Below are 7,178 nucleotides of genomic sequence, written 5' to 3' on the forward strand. Positions count from 1 at the left end.
GGAAAGAAAAGAAAAAAGAAAATACATAGAAAAATCTATAAAAACTAAATAAACAATCAGCCCATATTCACCTTCATTCCAAAAATAAAAAGGCTATGTAAGGCAACCCATAATAATAAGGACCCTATATTAAGAATGACTTTTTTTAAAAAAAAATTGACTAAACAATCAACAAAAACCACAACTTGAAAGGCTGCTTTTCTTATTGCACTAGGACAGCCATTATACTCCCCAGTAGATGATGGGGGGAAGACCTCACTACAACGAAATCAGGTAAAAGGTCCAGTCGGTCAGCGGAGGCCTCAACATAAATAAGAGGGCAAATTAATTCTTATTTCATGGCCACCTCAACCCAAATGCTTGGCATTTTTAGATATTAACTCCCCACTATAGGGTTTAAGTTTCTCAAATACAGTTATCAACTGTTAATATTTCCCCCAAGATGTTAATTTTAGGGTCATGCAACCTGGGCAGGGTCATCCTCCCTTTTAATTCTCCCGTTCTAATAGTGTCTGCCAAGCCAAAATGGTTAGGTTTAGGGCCATGTGTCTGGTTAAGACCATCCCCCAAATTATCCACACTCTAGGGACACTTTCTTAAGGCAAAATGGTTAGGTTTAGGATCCAGTAGCCTGGGTAGGCTCATCCCACAGGTTATACACAATGAAGATACAAAAAAAGAAATTGTTAAATTCAGATTATTAGATCTTTTTGAAAAAAACAATTCAATAAACTCAGTAATCTCCATTTGTCCCAAGGAGATGCTGTTTTATGTTTCAAGGAGTAGTCAGTCTGTTTACTAAGAGGTCCTTTTAGGAATCGTGGATGGATGTCAGATACAAATTCCTGGCACAGGCTGGTTAGGTGTTAGGAAACTATAGCTTAGATGTTTTTTAATTCAAACTTTGGTGCACGGTCCTAGGAATTGCTGAAGCATCCCATCTCCACTTACTCCGCTCTTCTCCTTCTCTCCAGCATACTCCTCTTCTTCTTGGGTGCGTCTTGTACCTTCTTCCATATGTTGTCAATCATAAAACCATCCCCCAATGTCTTTATTCCCCCCAGGCCATAAGGCAGACTCATTGAAAGTTCCAGCACTGTCACCAATACTAAAAAAGGTCCCAAAGCCATATTTCTCCCATGACTCCCTGGAGGGGATGTGACCTCCAAGAGAAAAGGTTTTTATCGTTTTTGATTTTCTTATTCATTTTCAACAATAATCACACTCCATGCAGTTAGTAATTATAATGAATCCTCACACTGTTAGTGTTACACTCTGTTCAAAACAACCTCCATGCAGTTCTGTCATGGGGACTTATGGCAATCAGGGAAACATACTCAATATTGACAAGTAGTCTTTGTATTTTTTTTTTTTTTTTTTTTTTTTTTTTTTTTTTTTTTTTTTTTTTTTTTTTTTTTTTTGGTGACATTTTGCTTAGAAATATAATTGTGATCTGTTCACAGAATTTATGTTATAAAACAAACAACAGGTTTCCAGACCATTTTTTCTTTTTGAACTTTCTTTATTTCTCACCATACTTTCAAAGCCTGACCTATAATTCTAAGGATTCTCCCTCCCTAAGACATTGGAGTCTTAATTGATTATTTCAAACCATATACTGCATATACTTAATATTGACAACATCAAAGAAATACCAAATGTAATAAAAATTCTAAACCCACTAAAGAAATATTTAAAGATGACAATAACATCCTGACATCAAACTCTCTCCATTCTACTCCGCTGACCGACCGACCAGCCCGGGTTGGCCTGCAGGCTCACGATGCTCAGGGCCTCCTCTGTGCGTTCCCTGAAGTGAGTGGCCACTGTGGAGCGCAGCTGATCCGCCCGTATGGCATACCGGTGTTGCTGCAAGCGCGCTCCCAAACAGGCCCAAATTTCCCCCACATACATTAAACCACAATACTACATCGTAAGACCCACGCTGAGTCGCAGGCCTTCACACCAGCTGTCAAAGATACTTTTAGCCGTCTCACTCGTCCAATGAATGCCATCAGCTACGGTATGGAAGTGTTGTTGAGGTATGCACGGTAAATAATTATAATGTGTACTGATGAAGTTATTGATCATAGTGAGATTTGACTGTTGGAGTTTGGATAGTGATCTGGAAAAGTGAATGTGGGCTACAAAAATGTCCGCACTCGGAAACACGGCTTTCGCCCCATTCACCACCTTACGTAGTTGTTTAATTGAGGTCTTCTGAGGGTCCTGATCCTTATTATTAAGGCCTACAGACAAGATCACCATTTCCGCATTTTCACACACCGGCGTCATTTCCAACAGGTTGAAGAAATGGTAAAAGTTCGCACCCGGGTAGCTCTCCACCTGAATCTGATCATTCTCAAAGGGGGGTATTCTATTTAGATTGGAGTCCCCCAAGAAAACTACCGGTTTATCAACTTTGATTCTCCAATCCTGTAATTTCCTACTAGGTCTCGCCCGATGGTACGTAGGTGTATAGTAACCCCCCTCTGCGCCCCTCATCTCCGCCTCCGCCCCGACCGGCTCTCCCTTTCCTGTAAGCCCGCGCCCGCTATGAGACTCCCTCTGCTTTATTTGCCGCACGGTTTTAAATTCTGCCACCGAGCCCTCGCTCTCATTATCCTCCTCATTCAGGTGAAAATTACTCTTAATATTATAATAGTGGGGATCAGAGCGGTCCAATGAGTCACTGCTCAGGTTTCCCGCCGGCTCCTGCTGTTGCAGGGCCTCAATCGTCATTTCACCCACTACCTTGTCACCTGTTTTAGCAGAGGTTTGGATTTTTACTCGCTTTTGTTGTTTCATTATAGGGTCTGGACCATTCGTCCGGTCTCCTGCGCGAGACGTGGAGCAGGAAACTGAAGGGGTGGCAGGCTCAGATGTCAACCTGTTCGCGGCCGTTAAGGGCAAGTCACAGCGCACAATATTTCTAGGACGCACAGGGGGAGAGCACAAAGAGGCAGGCAGAATGTCATCGATTTCATCTAAATCAACCACCACGTTTGATCTAATTCTGGCTGTTGTCTCCACCCTACTCCCACCCTCTCCCGTCTTCCCCCCATCTACATTTCTCCCCTTCGGGAGAGCTCCCGCGGTGGCCGGCGCACGGGCATTCACAGTCTGAAGCTCATTCAGCTCTTCTACAATAGTTTTCCTTTTTCCCAACGATAGGTTTTTCTGATAGGAAACATTTTGTATATTACTGCTGCTAGCAGTCTGGTTTTTAACCACTGTAGGTAAGGGCGTAAATTCATTATCATTTCTCAGATCAATCGGCATTACCCCCGATCTTCCCCCCCTCTGTACTGTATTCTGTTCCCGTGTGTAGCCGGCCTCCGAGCGGGCCCTCCCTCCACCCTCTTCCCCTGACGATTTGAGCAGAGTTTCAACTGTTGATATTGTAGAAACTCGTAATCGAGCCCCGTATCTTTTAAAAGCCCACGTCTTTGCCACTTGAACTGACACCTCAGTCTTTCTAGTTCCTTTTAAAGATTCAATAATAGTGGCATAATGATCATAAAGAATATCTAGATTTTTGGACATCCAAGAGTCTGTATTTTGGTCAAGTTGCCTCCTAACTTGTTCTGTGGGCGCAGCCGGTTTTATAAAACTAGAGAGCCTGGACACCTGTTTAATCATACCCCTGGGGTACAAGCCCGTGTCGCGTGCTTCTTCAATCACACTTTTATGGTGTACTGTCCGTATTAATTTAAATATATTCTTCGCACTCGTCCTTGTGTCAGTATCAAGTGCACGCCTTGGTGCGGGAGCATCTTGTCCTCCTTGTTGTCTGACACGTCTCATGTTCGGGCGACCCCATCCCTCCCCGTGCCTCGTCCCCTCCCGACCCCCAGCATGCGTAGCCAGACCGTCACCAGACAAACTTTCACCTAAGGTTTCAAAATTATTGTTTTGTACCTCATATTTGTCAGTGGGGAGCTCACCTGAGTTTCTTTGTGTTTGTCGGACCACTCGATTCAGGCTCAGTGATCTCTGCCTCCTCCGTGCTCTTCGCTGGTGGCGTGGAAACGTCCATCCGCCATCCTGCATGTCGTTTTCTGGCAGTCGTGGCGTTTCCGACCGGTGTGCCTCCATCCTGGACCCGAACAATATGGTAGTCCCACCGACCACGGGCGTCCCCGCGTCAGTGTCTGTTGGTCGGTGTAGACTCAAAAGACGAGAGGGTTTAGGTGCACAAACCGATGCCTCGCTCAGATCCAACGCCACCTCTCACTACCCGTTTAGAGTTCACGGTCACTTTGCTACAGGTGAATAAAAACTCCCCACTTTACAATTGTAAAAAAAGTTTGTCAATTAAAATAGTCTTTCATGTGACTGGGCTAAACAAAGTTACTTGTTGCCCATCTCTGGAAGGGCTAAAAAAAGTCGCCTTTCTTCCATTAAGTTTGGTCTAGCGTTCCCTGACGTTTCGCGGAGTTACCGCTTCTTCAGAGGGATACATGCTACTAGGTGTCCGGAAGGAGCGAGGCATTTAAACACATTTCCTGGGAGCTGCCCAAGTCCTGGGCCCCTCCCAGGATTGGTAATCATAGGTTACATGGGTATTACATGTGACCAAATCCCTCCCCAATAAAAGGTGTCCAGGCCTCTCTCTAAAAGAACAACAAAATTAAAAATAAGAATAAAAACCTTTAAAATATCATATGGAATTAATAAGAGAAAATAAAAATAACCATAAAAAATTGTAAAAAGAATATAAACCCATGATATAATTTTTATGATTAAAAACCTCATCCTGCTGAGGATGGTTTAATAAAATATATGTATATATGTACACATATAAAAAGACATTATTTTATAAGAAAGAAGGTGAACACAAAATAATATCTTCTAAAAAGCAAGAGGGATGGAAAAAAAACAAAGCTAAAGTTAAGACAAATATAGATCAAATGGGAATGGAGAGAAAATTATAAAAAACTAGGTAAGGGGGTGGGGTCCGGAGGGAGTCTTAGGGCTGTCGCGGACCAGGGGGAGAACCCGACAACGGGTAACATCCGGAGCAGGAACGTGAAAAACAGGGAAAGAAAAGAAAAAAGAAAATACATAGAAAAATCTATAAAAACTAAATAAACAATCAGCCCATATTCACCTTCATTCCAAAAATAAAAAGGCTATGTAAGGCAACCCATAATAATAAGGACCCTATATTAAGAATGACTTTTTTTAAAAAAAAATTGACTAAACAATCAACAAAAACCACAACTTGAAAGGCTGCTTTTCTTATTGCACTAGGACAGCCATTATACTCCCCAGTAGATGATGGGGGGAAGACCTCACTACAACGAAATCAGGTAAAAGGTCCAGTCGGTCAGCGGAGGCCTCAACATAAATAAGAGGGCAAATTAATTCTTATTTCATGGCCACCTCAACCCAAATGCTTGGCATTTTTAGATATTAACTCCCCACTATAGGGTTTAAGTTTCTCAAATACAGTTATCAACTGTTAATATTTCCCCCAAGATGTTAATTTTAGGGTCATGCAACCTGGGCAGGGTCATCCTCCCTTTTAATTCTCCCGTTCTAATAGTGTCTGCCAAGCCAAAATGGTTAGGTTTAGGGCCATGTGTCTGGTTAAGACCATCCCCCAAATTATCCACACTCTAGGGACACTTTCTTAAGGCAAAATGGTTAGGTTTAGGATCCAGTAGCCTGGGTAGGCTCATCCCACAGGTTATACACAATGAAGATACAAAAAAAGAAATTGTTAAATTCAGATTATTAGATCTTTTTGAAAAAAACAATTCAATAAACTCAGTAATCTCCATTTGTCCCAAGGAGATGCTGTTTTATGTTTCAAGGAGTAGTCAGTCTGTTTACTAAGAGGTCCTTTTAGGAATCGTGGATGGATGTCAGATACAAATTCCTGGCACAGGCTGGTTAGGTGTTAGGAAACTATAGCTTAGATGTTTTTTAATTCAAACTTTGGTGCACGGTCCTAGGAATTGCTGAAGCATCCCATCTCCACTTACTCCGCTCTTCTCCTTCTCTCCAGCATACTCCTCTTCTTCTTGGGTGCGTCTTGTACCTTCTTCCATATGTTGTCAATCATAAAACCATCCCCCAATGTCTTTATTCCCCCCAGGCCATAAGGCAGACTCATTGAAAGTTCCAGCACTGTCACCAATACTAAAAAAGGTCCCAAAGCCATATTTCTCCCATGACTCCCTGGAGGGGATGTGACCTCCAAGAGAAAAGGTTTTTATCGTTTTTGATTTTCTTATTCATTTTCAACAATAATCACACTCCATGCAGTTAGTAATTATAATGAATCCTCACACTGTTAGTGTTACACTCTGTTCAAAACAACCTCCATGCAGTTCTGTCATGGGGACTTATGGCAATCAGGGAAACATACTCAATATTGACAAGTAGTCTTTGTATTTTTTTTTTTTTTTTTTTTTTTTTTTTTTTTTTTTTTTTTTGGTGACATTTTGCTTAGAAATATAATTGTGATCTGTTCACAGAATTTATGTTATAAAACAAACAACAGGTTTCCAGACCATTTTTTCTTTTTGAACTTTCTTTATTTCTCACCATACTTTCAAAGCCTGACCTATAATTCTAAGGATTCTCCCTCCCTAAGACATTGGAGTCTTAATTGATTATTTCAAACCATATACTGCATATACTTAATATTGACAACATCAAAGAAATACCAAATGTAATAAAAATTCTAAACCCACTAAAGAAATATTTAAAGATGACAATAACATCCTGACATCAAACTCTCTCCATTCTACTCCGCTGACCGACCGACCAGCCCGGGTTGGCCTGCAGGCTCACGATGCTCAGGGCCTCCTCTGTGCGTTCCCTGAAGTGAGTGGCCACTGTGGAGCGCAGCTGATCCGCCCGTATGGCATACCGGTGTTGCTGCAAGCGCGCTCCCAAACAGGCCCAAATTTCCCCCACATACATTAAACCACAATACTACATCGTAAGACCCACGCTGAGTCGCAGGCCTTCACACCAGCTGTCAAAGATACTTTTAGCCGTCTCACTCGTCCAATGAATGCCATCAGCTACGGTATGGAAGTGTTGTTGAGGTATGCACGGTAAATAATTATAATGTGTACTGATGAAGTTATTGATCATAGTGAGATTTGACTGTTGGAGTTTGGATAGTGATCTGGAAAAGTGAATGTGGGCTACAAAAA

At 41.9% G+C, this 7,178-nt stretch overlaps 1 long non-coding RNA gene across 2 annotated transcripts in view; it reads left to right on the top strand.

The window, feature by feature from the left end:
* The first annotated feature begins 1,362 nt into the window (after positions 1-1,362).
* LOC146656498 (uncharacterized) overlaps positions 1,363-7,178 on the top strand; it is a 227,714-nt gene continuing 221,898 nt past the window's right edge. For both annotated transcript variants that reach the window (XR_014914220.1, XR_014914221.1), the window contains exon 1: positions 1,363-1,422. This is a non-coding gene — a long non-coding RNA (uncharacterized LOC146656498). The remainder of the gene's footprint in view (positions 1,423-7,178) is intronic.

This window comes from Rhamphochromis longiceps, linkage group LG12 (genome assembly GCF_057381845.1).
Source record: "Rhamphochromis longiceps isolate RC_006_pf linkage group LG12, R_longiceps_female_GT1.1, whole genome shotgun sequence".
NCBI classification, from domain to species: Eukaryota; Metazoa; Chordata; class Actinopteri; order Cichliformes; family Cichlidae; genus Rhamphochromis; species Rhamphochromis longiceps.